Source organism: Chiloscyllium plagiosum, unplaced genomic scaffold (genome assembly GCF_037043375.1).
Source record: "Chiloscyllium plagiosum isolate Xiang-an unplaced genomic scaffold, Cpla_swu_hap1 HiC_scaffold_5, whole genome shotgun sequence".
Taxonomy (NCBI): domain Eukaryota; kingdom Metazoa; phylum Chordata; class Chondrichthyes; order Orectolobiformes; family Hemiscylliidae; genus Chiloscyllium; species Chiloscyllium plagiosum.
In genome coordinates, this window is record NW_028270143.1 from 134,467,130 (window position 1) to 134,488,762 (window position 21,633).

The 21,633-nt window shown below is 44.9% G+C and overlaps 1 protein-coding gene across 6 annotated transcripts in view; it reads left to right on the forward strand.

The window, feature by feature from the left end:
• LOC148150037 (uncharacterized) overlaps positions 1-21,633 on the forward strand; it is a 266,280-nt gene that overhangs the window by 237,315 nt on the left and 7,332 nt on the right. For 3 of the 6 annotated variants that reach the window (XM_087987707.1, XM_087987708.1, XM_087987710.1), the window contains exon 2: positions 14,363-14,462. The exons of the other annotated variants lie outside the window; for them this stretch is intronic. The gene's annotated coding sequence lies outside the window, so the exon portion shown is untranslated. The remainder of the gene's footprint in view (positions 1-14,362; positions 14,463-21,633) is intronic. 6 annotated transcript variants of the gene reach the window in all.

Sequence of the window (21,633 nt, forward strand, 5' to 3'; positions counted from 1 at the left end):
AGAAGGTAGTGATATATACAAATATGTCAAAACACTGCCACATTTTGATGAGGAAGATGTTGAAGCCTTCTTTATTTCATTTGAAAAATTGGCTGGGCAGATAGAGTGGTCTGAGGATTTATGGGTAACGCTAGTTCAGACTAACCTGGTAGGCAGGTAAAGACAATGACTGCAGATGCTGGAAACCAGATTCTGGATTAGAGGTGCTGGGCTGGTCGGCAGAGCGAGTGCAGTATTTGTGGTGCTGTTGGATGAGGGGTCAAGAGATTAAGAAGATGTTAAACACACTATTCTAAGTGCTTACAAATTGGTACCAGAAGCATATAGACAGCGGTTCGGAAACACAAAGAAGGAACCAGGTCAGACTTATGATGAGTTTGAAAGAATTAAACATATTCATTTGATAGATGGGTGTGTGCTTTAAAAATAGATAAGACATTTGAGGCTTGATGAGAGATTATTCTGCTGGAGGAGTTTAAAAACTCACTTCCAGAGATGATAAGAATTCACATGGAGGAACAGAAAGTTCAGGAAGTGGGAAGGGCAACAGAATTAGCAGATGAATATGCACTGGTGCATAAGACAAGCTTCTGGCCAGACTTTCATCCTTTAAGCGTAAGCAGTCAAGAGAAGGGGAGATCCTATACTACTAAACCAAGAGTAGAGAGCACTGGTAAGAATTTACCACAGGTTAAAAAAGAAGCCCAAGAGGGTGCAAAGGAGGTGAAAGGCCCCAGGTATTTCCACTGTGATAAAGTGGGACATGTGAAGTCACAGCACTGGTCATTAAAGAAAGATACTATGGGAAAAGATGTGGTAAAGGAACCTAAGTATTTGTGAAGCTAATGAAGGAAACAGCAAGAAGAGCCGAGGAGCTGCAGCCCAGGCAGGCGCTGGGCATGGAGTTAGTATCTGATCTCTGCAAATAATTTGCCTCTGGGTAAAGTTTACTCAGAAAGAACACAGGGAGAAAGACTAGAAGTTATAATTTTGAGAGATACAGGATCTAACAAGTCATTGATAGTGAGAGATGAGTGAACATGCACTCTTTCTTTTATGTTGCCCGAGAGTGTGGTAATTTGAGGGAAAGATGGACAGAAATTTTGTGTTCCCCTATGTAAGATCAGATTGGAGTGCCAACTCAAGGCTGGGGAAGTAACAGTGAGGGTGATTGACAGAGTGTCAGTTCCAAGAATTCAGTTTGTTTTTGGGAATGGTTTGGCAAGGTTGGAGTGACACCCCACATTGTGGAAAAGCAAAAAGCAGAGAGAAAGGTGAAGGAGTTGAGGTTCAGTTCGTGAATGGTGCAGGAAAAAATCTGAACAGGCAGAGGGTCAAAGAAGAACAAAGAGAATAAAGAAAATTTACAGCCCAGGAGCTGGCCCTTCGGCCCGCCAAGCCTGAGCCGATCCAAGTCCACTGTCTAAACCTGTCGCCCAATTCTTAAGCAACTGTATCCCTCTGCTCCCCATCTAATCATGCATCTGTCCAGATGCATCTTAATGAATCTACTGTGCTTGTCTCTACTATCTCTGCTGGCAACGCATTCCAGGCACCTACCACACTCTGTATATAGTACTTGCCATGTATATCTCCCTTAGGCTTTTCAACTCTCACCTTGAACGCGTGACCTCTTGTCATTGAATCCCTCACCGTGGGAAAAAGCTTATCTCTATCCACCCTGTTTATACCCTTCATGGGTATAAACCTCAATCAGGTCTCCCCCTCAATCTCCTTTTTTCTAATGAAAACAATCCTAACCTATTCAACCTCTCTTCATAGCTGGCACCTTCCATACCAGGCAACATCCTCGTAAACCTTCTCTGCACCCTCTCCAAAGCGTCCACATCCTTTTGGTAATGTGGCGACCAGAACTGTACACAGTATTCTAAATGCAGCATAACCAAATTTGTGTACAATTTTAACATGACCTTCCAGCTCTTATACTCAATACCCCGTCCGATGAAGGCAAGCTACCATATGCCTTCTTGACCAGTCTATCCACGTGTACAGCAACCTTCAGGGTACAATGGACCTGACCCCCCAGATCTCTCTGTTCATCAACTTTTCCCAAGGTTCTTCTATTTACTCTATAGCTTGCTCTAGAATTAGACTTCCCAAACTTCACAAACCTCACATTTGCCTGGATTGAACTCCATCTGCCACTTCTCCAGTCTATCTATATTCCCCTGTATTCTTTGACTGTCCCCTATGCTTTCTGCTACTCCACCAATTTTCGTGTCATCTGCAAACTTGCTGATCATACCAACAGTGCCCTCTTCCATATCATTTATGCAGATCACAAACAACAGTGGCCCCAATACTGACCCCTGTGGGACACCACTGGTCACCTTTCTCCATTTCGAGAAACTCCCTTCAACCACTACTCTCTGTCACCTGTTGCTCAACCAGTTCTTTATCCACCTCACTAGAACACCCTGCACACCATGTGACTTCACTGTCTCTATTCGTTTACCGGGGGAATCTTACTAAAGTCCATGCATATGACACCAACAGTCCTTCCTTCATCTATCCCCAACTTGGTCACTTCCTCAAAGAACTCTATTAAGTTGGTAAGGCACGATCTCCCCGCACAAAACCATGTTGCCTATCACTGATAAGCCCATTCTTTTCCAAATAAAAATAGATTTTATCCCTCAGTACCTTCTCTAGCAACTTTCCCACCACTGACGTTAGGCTCACTGGTCTGTAGTTACCAGGAATATCCCCACTACCCTTTTTGTAGAGGGAGACAACATGAGCAACCCTCCAGTCCTCTGGCACCTCACCTACGTTTAAGGATGCTACAAAGATATCTGTCAGGACCCCAGCTATTTCCTCTCTTGCCTTCCTCAGCAACCTGGTATAGATCCCATCCAATCCTGAAGAATTGTCCACCTTAATAACCTCTAGCCTACCCAACACATCTTCCCTACTTATGTCAATGAGCCTGGCCTGGCTCATTCCACGGTACCCGGTCCAATATGGCCCCTTCCCTCGTCGGACTATTGACATACTGCTCTAGAAAACTCTCCTGGATGCTTCTTACAAATTCTACCCCATTCAGACGTCTGAAGCTAAGTGTATCCCAGTCCATGTTGGGAAAATTAAAATCTCCCATCAACACCACCCTGTTGCCTGTACATCTTTCCATAATCTGTTTTCCTGTTTGTTCTTTTCCCTCACGCTCACTGTTGGGAGGCCTGTAATACAGCCCCAACAATGTAACTGCACCCTTCTTATTTCTCAGCTCCACCCATAATGCCTCACTGCCCAAGCCCTCCATAGTGTCCTCCTTTAGCACAGCCGTGATATCATCCCTGACCAGCAATGCAATCCACTCCCTCTTTTACTTCCCTCCCTGTCCTGTCTGAAACGTCTATATCCTGGAACATTTAGTTCAATCATGCCCTTCCTTCAACCAAGTCTCTGTGATTGCAATAATGTCATACTCCCAGGCCCCAATCCAAGCCCTAAGTTCATCTGCCTTACCCACTCTACTCCTTGCATTAAAGTAGATACACTTCAGACCGCCAGTTCCTTTGCGTTCATGACACATATGTATCAGATAAAAGTGTTTAGTCCCGGAAGGCTAAGAGACTTGCAACAACAAGACAAGACGATAAAAAATGTATATGTTGATGCATACTCTGAAAAGGAGGCAGAGAATATTCCGGAGGCCTATTATCTGAAAGATAGAATTCTAAGGTGGTTAGTTCAGAAGTGCACCAGACTGTGTTGCCAGTAGCATACAGATGGGTGTTACGGGTAGCACATGAACTACCTGTAGGAGGTCACCTTGGGGTAGCCAAGACTCCAGCTAAGGTACAAAACATTTTTATTGGCCTGGAATGCACAAGAATGTAGTTAACTTTTGCCGTACGTGTCATACGTGCCAAATGGTAGGTAAGCCACGGGCTGTAATAAAACCAGCCCTTTTTCTGCCAATTCCCACATTTGAAGACCCTTTCACACAGGTTATAATTAATTGTGTAGGTCCCCTCTCAAGAACTAAACTTGGAAACCAATATTTGTTAACCATAATGGATGTGTCTCCCAGATTTCCGGAGGCAATTCCATGGCAGAGTATCAAGACAAAAAGGAGTTAGTAGCTTTTCTTCACATGTTATGGGCTACCCAGAGAGATTCAGTCAGACCAAGGGTCAGATTTTACTGCTGGGCTGTTTCAGGAGGTAATGGATAGCTCAGGTATACAGTCCTTTAAATCCAGTCTGTGTCATCCTGAATCCCAGGGAGCTTTAAAACGGTGGCATCAGACCCTGAAGACCATGTTGAGAGCGTACTGTCAGGGTTATCTGAACGATTGGGATAAAGGTATCCCATTCATGTTGTTTGTCCTTAGAGATGCTCCAAACAAATCTACTCAGTTCACTCCCTTTGAGTTAATATTCGGTCATGTAGTGAGAGGGCCTTTGAAATTAATTAAAGTAAAATTGACAGGACCAAAGTCGGAGATCTCACACTCAGATTATGTACTGGAGGTGGGGGAGAGACTAAATCGAGTAGGTGAGTTAGCTAAACAGCACCTAAAGAGGGCACAGTGTAGAATGAAGCAGATGGCAGATAAAAGCTCTGAGATTCAGATGTTTTCCCAAGAGGATAACACGTTAGTACTGTTATCAGTGACAGGACATCCCTTCAAAGCCAGCTTCAGTGTTTCCTATCAAATTGAGAAAAAGTTGAGTCAGGTGAACGATTTACTAAAGATGCCAGATAGGGAAAAAAAGGTATCGAGTATGTCATATGAATGTGTTGAACGTGTATTACACTCGAGAGAAAGAACTGGAGAAACAAGTGTTAGTTACTACCCCGCAGAGTGAGGAATCAAATCCAGATGATGTGGATTATGATGTGCCTCAAAATAGATTAAAAAATGAAGTCCTTGAGGAGTGGGATAGGTTAGTAAGCTATCTGTCTCAGGAGCACAGAACGCAATTGAAAGGTTTGTTACTGCAGTATAAGGACGTATGTAAGAATCAGATGGGGAGGACTAATGCTTTGTACATGAAGTAGATGTAGGGAATACTGCTCCGATAAAACAACATTCCTATCGGCTTAACCCTTTCAAAGCCAGACAGGTCCAGATGGAGGTGGAGGCCATGCTCGACAAGGACATCATCGAACCAAGCCGGAGCGAGTGGAGTTCGCTGATCGTCTTCGTTCCCAAACCGGACGGGACCCAACGATTCTGCATGGATTATTGGAAGGTCAATGCCATTACAAAATCGGACTCATATCCATTTCCTCGATTGGAGGACTGTATTGAGAAAGCCAGACAAGCTGGTTACATTATCAAGTTGGACTTAATGCTTGGTTACTGGCAGGTACTTTTATCAGAGTCGGCGAAAGAAATTTCTGCGTTTGGAACCTCAAATGGTCTATACCAGTTTAAAGTGATGCCTTTTGGAATGAAGAATGTACCCAGCACATTCCAAAGACTCATGAAGTGTTGTGGCTGGGTTAGCAAACTGTGCAGTCTGTTTGGACGATCTAGGGATCTTTAAATGACTACAAGAAGCAAAACTGGTGATAAACTTAAATAAAATGGAATTTGCGAAAGCAGAGGTACATCGGACATGGAAGGTTAACCCCATGGAACGCAAAGACAAAGCCCATCGAGGAATTTCCACGACCAACCTCGAAGAAAGAGGTGCTTCGATGGTTGGGACTCAGTGGATTCTATCAGAAGTTTGTTCTGAACTTCTGCAGTGTAGTGGCACTGTTAACCGATTTGCTGAAGAAGGACACAAAGTTTTGGTGGACAGAGCAATGCTAAGAGGCATTCGACCATTTTGAGAGCCATATTAACCATTAAACCAGTTTTAGCTACACCAAACTTTTCAAAACTTTTTAAAGTTACCATCGAGGCTAGTGACATAGGAGTTGGAGCTGTACTGCTACAGGAAGATGAGGATGGGATTCAACTGCCAGTTGGTTACTTTTTGAAGGAGATCAATATCTACCAGAGGAAATACTGCACAATCGAAAAGGAATTATTGAGTTTGGTGCTGGCCTTACAAGATTTTAATATGTATGTCAGAACAATGTGTCAGAGACGGTTGTGTACACTGACCACAATCCGCTTACATTCTTAGAACACTTTAAAGATAAATATATATTTTGTTGGAGTCCTATGGAGACGTTTAATTTAAAAATTGTACATGTTGCGGGTGGTAAGAATGCAATGGCAGATGCATTATCGCGGATTTAACTGATAAAGTTCAGATGAGATTTGAATTTATTTTATTATATATATATATATATATATATATATTAATACTCAATTCAAACTTGATTGGAGTTTGTTTTTGGGGAGGGGGGTATAATTGAAACTCCTCGGCCTAATTCAAATTTGTTTTTGTCTCCAGGCAACCAGCTACTCAAGCTGCTGGACCAAAAGTTACATTATATCTTGTTCAGAACACTTGGTGCTGTCAAGTAGTTCTGCTAGCCTTTAACTCTCTTAAAGGTACACTACACCCACATCTTCATAACACTCCCCCCGTTTCAAAAAAATGAGCCATCATAATGAAAAGATGGCTTTTTTTTTCTAGTCTTTAAACACATTACCCTAAGGTACCGATAACTTTACTCTAAGTTGAATTGTACCAGCCTCCACCACTTCCTCTGGCAGCTCATTCCAAACACGTACCGCCCTCTGTGTGAAAAGGTTGCCCCTTAGGTCTGTTTTATATCTTTCCCCTCTCACCCTAAACCTATGCCCTCTAGTTCTGGACTCCCCGACCCCAGGGAAAAGACTTTGCCTATTTATCCTATCCATGCCCCTCATGATTTTATAAACCTCTATAAGGTCACCCCTCAGCCTCCGACATTCCAGGGAAAACAGCCCCAGCCCACGTAGCGCCTCTTTAGGGGCTGCCATATCCTGACCCAAGGTGGTGAGGCCTTCATTTGGTCAAGGGTCCCCCTCCTGAGGTGTTGGCTCTCAGGCAGGGCTGAATGGCCCGTTGGACTGAGGTACATGGTGAGTAATTTGGTTCACTCCTCAGCGTCCAGTCTGTGTATGACAGACTGTTGGTAACTCTCATCAAAAACCGTACATGGGTCTGAGATGGAACCAAACTGTGTCATCTTTTCAGTTGGGGTAAGGCTGCAGCTACATTCTTGTTGTAGCTTTTTGAAGTCTTAGACATGTCGAACGGGAGCACGGTGACCCCCACTAGCATTACCTGGTGATAGGTCTTTCTCAGGGCCTGGCTGTAGACTTTCCCACACCTGGGAGAAAGTGAGAACTGCAGATGCTGGAGATCAGAGTCAAAATGTGGGGTGCTGGACAAGCACAGCCGGTCAGACAGCATCCGAGGAGCAGGAGAGTTGACGTTTTGAGCATAAGCTCTTCATCAGGAATGGGTGGAGGGTGTGGGGGGGGTGGTTGGAAAGGGGGCTGAGAGATAAATGGGAGGGGGTGGGGCTGGGGGGTAGTAGCTAGGAATGTGATGAGTAGACGAAGGTGGGGGATGATGGTGATAGATCACAGTGGAAGGTGGAGCGGATAGGTGGGAAGGAAGATGGACAGGTCAAGAAGGCGGTGCCAAGTTGGAGAGTTGATTCTGGGATAAGGTGGGGTGAGGGGAAATGAGGAAGCTGTTGAATTCCACATTGATCCCGTGTAGTTGCAGGGTCCCAAGGGGGAAGATGAGGCATTCTTCCTCCAGGTGTCAGGTGGTAAGGGTTTGGCGATGGAGGAAGCCCAGCACCTACACGTCCTTGGCAGAGTGAGAGGGGAGTTGAAGTGTTTGGCCACGGTGCTGTGGGATTGGTTGGTGCGGGTGTTCCAGAGATGTTCTCTGAAACATTCCACAAGTTGACGTCCTGTCTCCCCGATGTAGAGGAGACCACATCGAGAGCAACGGTCACAGTAGATGTTGTGGGTGGAAGTACAGGTAAATGTCTGTCAGATGTGGAAGGATCCTTCGGGGCCTTGGAAGGAGGTAAGTGGGTAGGTATGGGCGCAGGTTTTGTACTTCTTGCAGTGACAATAGACAATAGGTGCAGGAGTAGGCCATTCGGCCCTTCGAGCCAGCACCACCATTCATTGTGATCATGGCTGATCATCCTCAATCAGTATCCTGTTCCTGCCTAATCCCCATAATCCTTGATTCCACTATCCTTAAGAGCTCTATCCAATTCTTTCTTGAAAGTATCCAGAGACTTGGCCTCCACTGCCTTCTGGGGCAGAGCATTCCACACACCCACCACTCTCTGGGTGAAGACGTTTCTCCTCAACTCTGTCCTAAATGGCCTACCCCTTATTTTTAAACTGTGTCCTCTGGTTCGGGACTCACCCATCAGCAGAAACATGCTTCCTGCCTCCAGAGTGTCCAATCCTTTAATAATCTTATATGTTTTAATCGGATCCCCTCTCATCCTTCTAAACTCGTATATAAACGCCAGAAGTGGGTGCTGCAAATGCTGCATATCAGAGTGGTGCAGGAAAATCAATGTTTCAGGCATTTTCCTGCTCCTCGGATGCTGCCTGACCTGCTGCGCTTTTCCAGCACCACTCTAATCTCAACTCAAGTGTATACAAGCCCAGTTGCTCCAATCTTTCAACATAAGATAGTCCCGCAATTTCGGGACTTGACCTCATGAACCTACGCAGCACTCCCTCAACATCCAGAATGTCTTTCCTCAAATTTGGAGACCAAAACTGCACACAATACTCCAGGTGTGGTCTCACCAGGGCCCTGTACAGCTGCAGAAGGACCACTTTGTTTCTATACTCAATCCCTCTTGTTATGAAGGCCAGCATGCTATTAGCTTTCTTCACTGCCTGCTGTACCTGCGTGCTTGCTTTCATTGACTGATGTACAAGAACACCTAGATCTCGTTGTACTGCCCCTTTACCTAACTTAACTCCATTTAGATAGTAATCTGCCTTCCTGTTCTTGCCACCAAAGTGGATAACCACACATTTATCCACATTAAACTGCATCTGCCATGCATCTGTCCACTCACCTAGCCTGTACAAGTCACCCTGTATTCTCATAACATCCTCTTCACATTTCACCCTGCCACCCAGCTTTGTGTCATCAGCAAATTTGCTAATATTACATTTAATACCTTCATGTGTATCATTAATGTACATTGTAAACTGCTGCGGTCCCAGCATTGAACCTTGTGATACCCCACCTGGTATTCCGAAAGGGACCCGTTTGTCATTACTCTTTGCTTCCTGTCAGCCAGCCAGTTTTCAATCCAAGTCAGGGTTTTGCCCCCAATACCATTTGCCCTAATTGTGCTCAGTGGTAGGAGAAGATGCCAGGTGTGGAGGGTGGGTTGATTTTGGGGGGGTGGGAGTTGCGTGGATCTAACCAAGAGATCATGGAGGGAATGGTCTTTGTGGAACCCAGATAGGGATGGAGAGGGAAATATATCCCTATTAGTAGGGTCTGACTGTAGATGGCAGGAAGTGGTGGAGGATGATGCAATGTACACAGAGGTTGGTGGGGTGGAAGGTGTGATGTACATTCTGTCCTTGTTGCGATTTGAGGGGTGGGGTTCAAGGGCAGAGGTGCGGGAAGAGGAGGAGATGGGCTGGAGATGAGCCTCCACTCCTGGCACCTTCCCCTGCCAACACAAGATGTATAAAACCTGTGCCGACACCTCCCCCTTCATCTCCATCCAAGGCTCTGTTTTGAATTGTATAAGTCCTGTCTTGGTTTGCTTTACTAAATGCAATATCTCACATTTGTCCAAATTAAACTCCTTCTTCCACTCCTCATCCCATTGACCAAATCGATCAAGTTCTCTTTGTAATCTTAGATAATCTTCTTCACTGCCCACCTATTGGTATTCCTGACACTGAAATAATTTGACAAGTTATTTTCACAAAGGAAAGACTGTTATCACCTACCCTTCTTCCAAACTATCACAATTTGTATGAAAAATGAAGGATTTTGGACAAACAACTGGGGGAGGGTGAATTCTTAGACAAGATTATTACTTCAATATTCACGGTAAATGTGAGGTTAGCAGAATTAGGATTAGGTAGAGTGTCGTTAAAGATTCAGAAACCGTTGCAGAAGAATGCACACCAGTTTTATTTTTAAGAGGTGGATGAATATTTGGAAAAAAAGCAACTTGAAATTTTATGGGAAAAGGAAAGGGAATGGAATCATGGGGGAGAATGATTTGGGTAAATGGATTTTACTTTTATAAGATTCTGGTTTTGATGTGGCCAGTTGAGAGAGGAATATTGCTTTAGGTAATGACTTCATCTTCAAATTATATTCCAACATCTTTAACTCTGTTTGGATGGTGTGGCCACTTTTGCCTTAGATCTGGATGTTGACACCTGACATTCACTCATCAATGGCACGGTGGCTCAGTGGTTAGCACTGCTGCCTCACAGCACCAGGGACCTGGGTTCGATCCCAGCCTCGGGTGACTGTCTGTGTGGAGTTTACACACTCTCCCCATGTCTGTGTGGGTTTCCTCCCACAATCTAGAGATGTGCAGGTTAATTGGCTGTGCTAAATTGCCCATAGTGTTCGTGGAAAAGTCTAGGACAGTAGGGTAGGGGAATGGGTCTGGGTGGGTTACTCTTTGGAGGGATGATGTGGACTTGATGGGCTGAATACCCTGTTTCCACACTGTTATGACTCTATGATCCATTCCACAAGAATGCACAATTTCCACAGAATCCCCACAGTGTGGAAGCAGGTTGTTAGGCCCATCCAAGTCCATACCATTCCACTCTATCCCTGTAACCCTGTATTTCCCATGACCATTCCACCTAACCTGCACACCTTTGAACTGTGGGAGGAAAGTGGAGCACCCAGAGGAGACCCACAATTGGGAGGGACCATTGTTCACAGCAAACTACCCAGCCTTCCAGAGAACATTGACTGCAATATCATGCAATCCTACCACGGCAACCTCTGCAAGACATGTCAGATCATTGACACGGATACTGCCATCACACACCTGGCAGGTACTCATGTGACTCGGCCAATATTGTCTTTCTCATACACTGCATTCAAGGATGCCCTGAGGCATGGTATATTGACGAGACCAGCAGATACTATGACAATGGATGAATGGACACCATGCACCATACAGGAATATTCCCTCCCAGTCAGGGAACATTTCAGTGGTTCAGGAAATTCAGCCTTTAATCTTCGGGTAAGCATCCTCCAAGGCAGCCTTCGAGATACAAAACTACACAGAATCGCCGAGCAGAAACTGATAGCCAAACTCCATACCCATGAAGACAGCCTCAACTGTGATCGTGGGTTCCTGTTGTGCTATTCGTAATCCCACCGTACTGTTCTGTATTTGTAAAATCTTCCTTATTGCCCTGTTTTGACACCATCACGTGATAACTTGCTATGATCTCTCCACCTTCATTAGTTTGTACGGTTTTGGATTACTTGTTACTTTGGTTAGATCCTTGGCATGTTGCACTTTACTCACACCGTCTGACACTCTTGATCACCTGTAGAGACCTATGACCCAGCCTATCGATACTCCTCACACCATTTGTATGATCTTGTGATCTCTATGCCTATACATTCTGTGCCGATGTGCCTCCCTGCACTTCACCTGATGAAGCCTGTGATTTCAAATAAACGTGTTGGACTACAACTTGGTGTCTTGTGACTTCTACGATTGTATCAGGCAAGACAATATGCAAGCTATTTACGTGATTGACTACAATGAATGGATGCTGATGAGACAATGTTCGCAAGGTTTCAGATGAAACAATAGCTCAGAGTTTCAGATGAACTGTTTTTGAATCAGCCCGGCTCCTCGGATTGGCTCAATCAATCGGAAAATTACAATACCTGATACTGCCTTCCATAACACCCTTTCCTGAAACAGAAACTAATTTACATGGAGGAACTAAAGTATGTAAATTACATTGCGGTATCAAACTGCCCTAACTACATGGGAGGAATTGACATGTCAGTTACCTTGCTGACACAGTAAATGACAGTGAGCCCATGTGTTTGGGAGTTTTTGAACTGTATTTAAAAGGGAGAGTTGAACCAGAGGAGCTGACACTCCAGAGGCAACATCAGTGCATGAAGCAGGAACCTTGGGAGAGAGAACATCAACATTGACCTTAGCTCAGCCAGCTATAACTGGGGTAATACAATCGTCTTTACCATCTAGTGCTGCCGAAGCAGATTTTAATCCAGTGTAAGAACGTAGTAATTTAAGAACTGTGAGGTTACTTAGGAAATAGAGGACAAACCAATATATATATCATCTGTTTCAATGATAATAATCTGAACTTGTCATATCTTTATTTCTCTGATTTATTGGTATGATTTAGTACTTTTGAAGGTCTGTCATGTTAGACATTTTATTGCTTTATTTTTGAATCTTTTTTCCTGAAGAATTTGTACTCGAGAATCTGTACCTAGGTATCTTTGTACCAAAAATGTCATTATAAGTGTTGACTTGTAATTTTTTTCACTGTACCCATGTGAGTACATGTAACAATAAAGCTAATTCTATTCAGTTCAAGTTAAACCACATCCCATGCTCAACTACGTCTCATTATCAGTCAGTATGCAAGTAAATCTGAAAACCTTGTAACTTGGTGCATCTAGTTCCCAATCCCAACCATCCTGCAGCCACGTCTCAGTAATCGCTACGATCTCATAATCTCCAATTTGAATTTGTGCCTGCAGCTCATTTATTTTATTCCTTACACTCTGTGCATTTATATAGCTAACCCCTATTTGGGCCACGCTGTAATCTGTCCCTCAGCACTGGTGCTTTATTCATCTGTCTATTCTTTCTCTTTTCCAGTTTAATCAATATATTTAGAGCTTTGCCATTAGCTGCTGTACCTGAAATAGGATTGTTGGCTGTTTCTTTACTCAAACATGTTCCTTAATTTTGAAACTTCATTGACTTCAAGCATACTGGAAATTCTTTGCAAGTCTTGAAGAATTGCTATGGAACTGATTAGGTCTCTGTTTGGGATGCCCTTCAGGAGCTCAGGGCAGACTCAATGGGCTGAATGGCCTCTTTCCACACTGTAGGAATTCTATGAGTCTATGATTCTGGAGACAGACAATGGGTGTGGAAAATATCAAGCTCCCAGACCCTTCTCTCTGATGTTCCCTCTTGATCTACTCATGTCCCTCATAGAGTATTGGAGATGTACAGGACAGAAACAGACCCTTCGGTCCAACTCATCCATGCTGTCCAAATATCCTAAACTAATCTAGTCCCATTTGCCAGCACTCAGCCCATATCCCTCCAAACCCTTCCTATCCATATACCCATCCAAATTCCTTTTAAATGTTGTAATTGTACCAGCCTCCACCAAATCCTCTGGCAGCTCATTCCATACACGTACCAACCTCTGCATGAAAAGTTGCCCCTTAGGTCCCATTTAAATCTTTCCCCTCTCACCATAAACCTACGCCCTCTAGTTCTGGTCTTCCTCACCCCGGGGAAAAGACCTTGTCTACTTACCCTGTCCATGCCCTTCATGATTTTATAAACCTCTATAAGGTTACTCCTTAGCCTCTGACGCACCAGGGAAAACAGCCCCAGCCTACCCGTCCCTCTCTCATTCCTCATCTCTAAGCTGCTCCTTGACATCACCATCCCAAAGTAGGCTACTATTTGTTACTCTACATTGATGACATCCAGCTCTACCCCTCCACCAGCCCTCTCCAACCCTGCACCGTTGTGAAATGATCAAACAGCTTCTCTGATATCTCAGACTGGGGGAGCACAAACATTAAATATTACGAAGACTGAAGCTGTTGAGCCTTTGACCGACCTGTTCTGTCCTCATGAAGCTCAGTGTTGTACTTTGTAATGAAATGGTCAGCACCTTGGGATGTTTGATTATGGTTTGATTCTCAGTCCTCTGTCCTGTCACCATCAGACTGGGGGAAGCCACCTCCATGTGACCACATCATTACTGCAATTATATAGCCACCGTTTCCAGAACAACTGAAAGAATGTGTGTGTGTTTCTCTTAATCGCCCAGTGATCTGAAATTTGACACCTGGCCGGGATACTCCTCACATTGAAAGGAGTGATTTTATCTGGAGACTGCCTTGCTCTGTGGTTCTGTGGCCCTCTCACCAGCCCTGTTGTGACCTCTTCCCCCTTCCCTTTTCCTCTGTACCCCTGACCCTCCCCACTCTGCCTCTACCATCTGCACAATCCCCCTCCTCTCTGTCAGGCAGCCCCCTCTGCACACGTTCAGGAATGAATCTTGTTGCACTCAGACCCAACCTCCCTGGACCTGTCTGAAACAGAGTGGCTCCATGCTCAGTCTCTACCCCCAGTGAGAGCCTGTTCACAAATAAAAAGTGTTTTTCTCTTTCTTCATTCTCAGGGTGTGGGTGCCTCTGGCTAGACCAGCATTTACTGCCCATCCCTTACTGCCCAGAAGACAGTGAGGAGTCAACCACATTGCTGTGGGTCTGGAGTCACAGGTAGGCCAGTTTCCTTCCCTAAAGGACATGACTGAACCAGGAGGGCTTTTCCGATGGATTCATGATCATGAGACACTTAATCCCTCATTTGTTTTTTTTAATTGAAATCAAATTTTTCCATCTTCCATGGCAGGACTCAAGCCCAGGTCCCTGGGACTTCATCTGGATTCATAATGAAGTGAGAATAGCATTAAGCTATTACTGCCGCCTTCAAATCAATGATTTAAAGATGCATTTATTTTACCTCCCAGCCTTTACTCTTGGTTTTCTCTGTCTTAGAATGATACATTACTGAGGAAGAATATTGAAGGCACTGTCAATGATGCTTCATGAACTGCTACTTATTGAGGACATGTGTGAGAGCCACCTTTCACCAGGAATTGGTCCTCTACCATACTACAGGAACTGGGCCTTCTGCCCTACTATGCCCATAACGCTATTCTAATCTAATCCCAGCTGGTTGCACATGATCTGTATCCATCTATTCTCTGCCTGCACATGTCTCTGTCTAAATGTCTCTTCACTGTTACTATCATATCTGCTTCTCCCGCCTCCCCTGGCAGTATGTTTCAGACACCTTCCACCCCCTGAGTAAAAAACTTTGATTTGATTTGATTTGATTTATTATTGTCACATGTACCTTGGGACAGTGAAAAGTTTTGTTTTGCATGGTATAGGCAGACTATACTATACAAAAATCACAAGGTGATTGAATACAGTGAGGAATACAAAGTTACGGCTACAAAGAAGGTGCACAAAAACAAGATCAACATTAGATTGGAAATTTGAGAAGTCCCCTCAGAAATCTCGTAATAGTGGGGGAAAAAAAACTGTTCTTGAACCTAATGATGCACATGTTCAGGTTTCTGTATCTTCTGTCTGATGGAAGAGGGTGTAGGAGATCATTACCGGGGTGCGATGGGTCTTTGATGATATTGGCAGCCTTTCCGCGGCAGTGAGCCGTGTAAATGGAATCCATGGATGGGAGGTTGGCTTCTGTGATGGTCTGGGCTGTGCACACCACCTTCTCTAATTTCTTACGGTCCTGGGCAGAGCAGTTGCCGTACCAAGCTGTAATGCTTTCTGTAGAAGTTGGTGAGAGTCTTTTTGGAAATTCGGAATTTCCTTAGCTTCCTGAGGAAGATTGTTGTGCCTTCTTGACAGTGGTGGTTCAGGACAGATTGCTGGTGACCGACCAAATCCTAAACTCGTCTCACCTGCCTGCTCCTGACCCATATCCCTCCAAACGTTTACTATTCATGTACTTATCCAGGTATCTTTTCAACATTCTCAGTGTACCCACATCCCCACTTCCTCGGGAAGTTGATTCCACACACTAACTACTCTGTGTAAAAAGATTGCCCTCATATCTTTGTTATATCTTTCTCCTCTCATCTTAAAACCATGCCCCCCAAGTCTTGAAATTCCCCACCCTACAGAAAAAACACCTGCCATTCACCTTATCTATACCCCTCAGTGTTTTATCAACTTCTACAAAGTGACCTCACAAACTCTTTTATTTCAGGGAAAGAAGTCCCAGCCTTTTTAGCCTCTCCATGTATCTCAAACCTTCCATTCCCGGCAACATCCTGGTAAATCTCTTCAGAATAAACAATGAGGAAGTGAGGAGTGCAGATGCTGGAGAGTCCATCAAAAAGTGTGGCACAGCAGGTCAGGCAGCATCCGAGGAACAGGAGAGTCAAAGTTTTGGGCATAAGCCCTTGTCATGCCTGAAACATCAACTCTCCTGCTCCTCGGATGCTGCCTGACCCGCTCTGCTTTTCCAGTGCCACACTTTTCAACTCCAAATAAACAATGTCTACCACTCTGCCCTCTCAATCATCTTGGTTACTTCTTCAAAAATCTCAATCAAGTTTGTCAGACATGATTTCTCTCCCACAAAGCCATGCTGTCTATCCTGAATCATTCCTTGCCTCTCCAAATGCATATGAATCCTATCTTTTAGAATCATAGAACATAGAACATAGAAGAATACAGCGCAGTACAGGCCCTTTGGCCCTCGATGTTGCGCCGATCCAAGCCCACCTAACCTATACTAACCCACTATCCTCCATATACCTATCCAATGCCCGCTTAAATGCCCATAAAGAGGGAGAGTCCACCACTGCTACTGGCAGGGCATTCCATGAACTTACGACTCGCTGAGTGAAGAACCTACCCCTAACTTCAGTCCTATATCTACCCCCCCTTAATTTAAAGCTATGCCCCCTTGTAATACCTGACTCCATACGCGGGAAAAGGTTCACACTGTCAACCCTATCTAACCCCCTAATCATCTTGTACACCTCAATCAAGTCACCCCTAAACCTTCTTTTCTCTAAGGAAAAAAACAGCCCCAAGTGTCTCAGTCTTTCCTCATACGATCTTCCTTCCATACCAGGCAACATCCTGGTAAACCTCCTCTGCACCCGTTCCAGTGCCTCCACATCCTTCCTATAGTATGTCGACCAAAACTGCACACAATATTCCAGATGCGGCCGCACCAGAGTCTTATACAACTGCATCATGACCTCAGGACTCCGGAACTCAATTCCTCTACCAATAAAAGCCAGTACGCCATATGCCTTCCTCACCGCACTATTTACCTGGGTGGCAACTTTCAGAGATCTGTGTACATGGACACCAAGATCCCTCTGCTCATCCACACTACCAAGTATCCGACCATTAGCCCAGTACCCCATCTTTTTGTTATTCTTCCCAAAGTGAATCACCTCACACTTAGCTACATTGAATTCCATTTGCCACCTTTCTGCCCAGCTCTGCAGCTTCTCTATATCCTGCTGTAACCTGCCACATCCTTCCTCACTGTCAACAACTCCTCCGACTTTCGTATCATCCGCAAACTTGCTCACCCAACCTTCTAACCCCTCTTCCAGGTCATTTATAAAAATGACAAACAGCAATGGTCCCAAAACAGATCCTTGCGGAACACCGCTAGTGACGGCACTCCATGAAGAAACTTTGCCATCAACTACTACCCTCTGTCTTCTTCCATCCAGCCAATTCCTAATCCAAACCTCCAACTCACCCTCAATGCCATATCTCCGTATTTTCTGCAGTAGCCTACCATGGGGAACCTTATCAAATGCCTTACTAAAATCCATATATACCACATCTACCGCTTTCCCCTCATCAACCTCCTTCGTCACCTTTTCAAAGAATTCAATAAGGTTTGTGAGGCACGACCTGCCCTTCACAAAACCATGCTGACTATCCTTGATCACATTATTCCTATCCAGATGTGCATAAATCCTATCCCTTACAATTCTCTCTAAGACTTTGCCCACAACAGAAGTGAGACTCACCGGCCTATAGTTACTAGGGTTATCCCTACTCCCCTTCTTGAACAAGGGAACCACATTTGCTATCCTCCAGTCTTCTGGCACTACTCCAGTAGACAAAGAGGACATAAAAATCAAGGCCAATGGCTCTGCAATCTCCTCCCTTGCTTCCCAGAGAATCCTAGGATAAATGCCATCAGGCCCAGGGGACTTATCTATTTTCACCTTTTCCAGGATTTCCAACACCGCTTCTCTACATACCTCAAAGCCATCCATTCTACTTATTTGTGACTCAGTATTCACATCGACGACAATGCCCTGTTCCTGAGTAAATACTGAAGAAAAGTATTCATTCAGTGTCTCCCCAATCTCTTCCGCCTCCACACGCAACTTCCCACTACTATCCTTGACTGGACCTATTCCTACCCTAGTCATTCTTTTATTCCTAACATACCTATAGAAAGCCTTAGGGTTTTCCCTAATCCTACCGACTAAGGACCTTTCATGTCCCCTCCTTGCTGCTCTTAGCTCTCTCTTCAGGTCCTTCCTGGCTACCCTATAACTCTCAATCGCCCCAATTGAACCTTCACGTCTCATCTTGAGATAGGCCGTCCTCTTCCATTTAACAAGGGATTCCAATTCCTTATTAAACCACGGCTCCCTCGCACGACCCTTTCCTCCCTGCCTGACAGGTACATAATTATCAAGGACACTCAATAGTTGCTCCTTGAACAAGCTCCACATATCATTTACACTCTTGCCTTGGAGTCTACTTTTCCAAGCCACACATCCTAAGTCATGCCTCACCGCATCATAATTTCCCTGACCCCAGCTATAACTCTTGCCCTGTAGTACACACTTATCCCTCTCCATCACGAGAGTAAAAATCACCGAATTATGGTCACTATCCCCAAAGTGCTCACCTACCTCTAATTCTAACACATGGCCTGGTTCGTTACCCAGAACCAAATCCAGTATGGCCTCACCTCTTGTTGGCCTGTCTACATATTGTGTCAGGAAACCCTCCTGCACACATTGAACAAACACTGACCCATCTAACGAACTTGAGCTATAGCTTTCCCAATCAATATCAGGAAAGTTAAAGTCCCCCATAACAACCACCCTATTACTGTCACTCATCTCCTGAATCACCTTCCCTATCCTTTCTTCAATGATTCTAGGACTATTAGGAGGCCTGTAAAAGACTCCTAACAGGGTGACCTCACCTCTCCTATTCCTAACCTCAGCCCAAACTACCTCAGATGGCAAGTCCTCAGCCATCGTCCTTTCCACCACTGTAATACTATCTTTGACAAGCAATGCCACACCTCCCCCTCTTTTACCCCCACCTCTGACCCTACTAAAACATTTAAATCCTGGAACCTGCAACAGCCAATCCTGTCCCTGTTCTAGCCATGTCTCCGTAATAGCCACAACATCGAAGTCCCAGGTACCAACCCACGCTGCAAGTTCACCTACCTTATTTCGTATACTTCTTGCATTGAAGTATACACACTTCAAGCCACTTTCCTGTTTACAGACACCCTCCTTGGAAATTGATGCCATGTTCCTAACCTCCCTACATTCCAGGTCCTGCACCCTGAAGCTACAATCTGGGTTCCCATGCCCCTGCAGAGTTAGTTTAAACCCCCCCCAAGAGCACTAGCAAACCTCCCCCCAAGGATACTGGTGCCCCTCAGGTTCAGGTGTAGACCATCCTGTTTATAGAGGTCCCACCGTCCCCAGAAAGAACCCCAGTTATCCAAAAACCGGAATCCCTCCCTCCTGCACCATCCCTGTAGCCACGCATTTAAGTGTTCTCTTTCCCTATTCCTCGAATCTCTATCACGTGGCACGGGTAACAAACCAGAGACAACAACTCTGTTCGTTCTAACTCTGAGCTTCCAACCTAGCTCCCTGAAAGCCTGTCTAACATCCTCGGCACTCCTCCTACCTATGTCGTTGGTGCCAATATGGACCACGACTTCGGGCTGCTCCCCCTCCCCCTCCAGGACCCGGAAAACACGATCAGAGACATCACGTACCCTTGCACCTGGGAGGCAACATACCAAACGTGAGTCTCTCTCGTTCCCACAAAACCGCCTATCTGTGCCCCTAACTATCGAGTCCCCAATTACTACTGCTCTGCTCTTCTTCACCCTTCCCTTCTGAGTAACGGGGACAGGCTCCGTGCCAGAGACCTGAGCCCCGTTACTTACCCCTGGTAAGTCATCCCCCCCACAAGTATCCAAAACGGTATACTTGTTCTTGAGGGGAATGGCCGCAGGGGGTCCCTGCACTGGCTGCTTCCTCCCAGTCCCCCTCACTGTCACCCATCTATCTGCCATCTTTGGAGTTACTACTTCTCTATAACTCTGATCTATGACCCCCTCTGCCTCCCGAATGATCCGAAGTTCATCCAACTCCAGCTCCAGTTCCCTAACACGGTCTTGGAGGAGCTGGAGATGGGTGCACTTCCTGCAAGTGTAATCGGCAGGGACGTCGATGGCATCCCTCACCTCATACATGTTGCAGGAGGAACATTGCACTGCCTTCACTGCCATCCCTCTAAAGCTAACTTTTATTTAAAAAAAAAACTGGGTCTAAAGAATACAACAAGCAAAATTCAGCACTTACCTACTTACCACAACAGATGTTATTATTAGGTTAGAGGAGGAGGGCGGGTGGGAGGCACTACCCGTGTAGTGCCTCGGGTTCCTCTCCTTCCAACAATTCATCCACCACCAAAGTCAGACTCACAGGTCTGTCGTTCTCAGGCTTTTCCTTACATGCCTTCATAAACAAAGGCACATTAGCCACTCTCCAGTCTTCTGGCACCTTACCTATAGTTATAGATGACACAAATATTTCTGCAAGGGGCCCTAAAATTTCCTTCCCAAACTCCCACAAAATCTTGGGATACACTAGATCAGGTCCAGGAGATTTATCCATCTGTAAAAATAGATACATCCCCTGGGTTGGATGGGATTTATCCTCGGATTCTCTGGGAAGCCAGGGAGGAGATTGCCAAGCCTTTGGCTTTGATCTTTATATTGTCATTGCCAATAGGAATAGTCCCAGAAAACTGGAGGGTGGCAAAATGTTGATTCCTTGTTCAACAAAGGATGTTGAGACAACCCTGGAAATTGCAGACCTGTGAGGCTTACCTTGGTTGTGGGTAAAGTGTTGGAAAGGGTTCTAAGAGTCAGGATTTATCATCATTTAGAAAGGAATAAGTTGATTAAGGATAGTCAACACGGTTTGGTCATGGGTAGGTTGTGCCTCATAAACCTTATAGAGCTCTTTGAGAAGGTTACCAAACAGGTGGATGAGGGTAAAGCAGTTGATGTGGTATATATGGATTTCAGTAAGGCATTTGATAAGGTTCCCCACGGTATGCTATTGCACAAAATATGGAGATATGGGATTAAGGGTAATTTAGCAGTTTAGATCAGAAATTGGCTAGCTGAAAGAAGACGAAGGGTGCTGGAAGATGGGAAATATTCATCCTGGAGTTCAGTTACTAATGGTGTACCGCAAGGATCTGTTTTGGGGCCACTATTATTAGTCATTTTTATAAATGACCTGGATAAGGGCAGAAAAGGATAGGTTAGTAAATTTGCAGATGACATTAAGGTTGGTGGAGTTGTGGATTGTGTCAAAGAATGTTATAGGTTACAGAGGGACTGATAAGCTGCAGAGCTGGGCTGAGAAGTGGCACAAAGAGTTTGATGAGGAAAAAAGTGTGAGGTGATTCACTTTGTAAGGAGTAACAGGAATGCAGAGTACTGGGCTAATGGTAAGATTCTTGATAGTGTGGATGAGCAGAGAGATCTCGGTGCCCAGGTACATATATCCCGGAAAGTAGT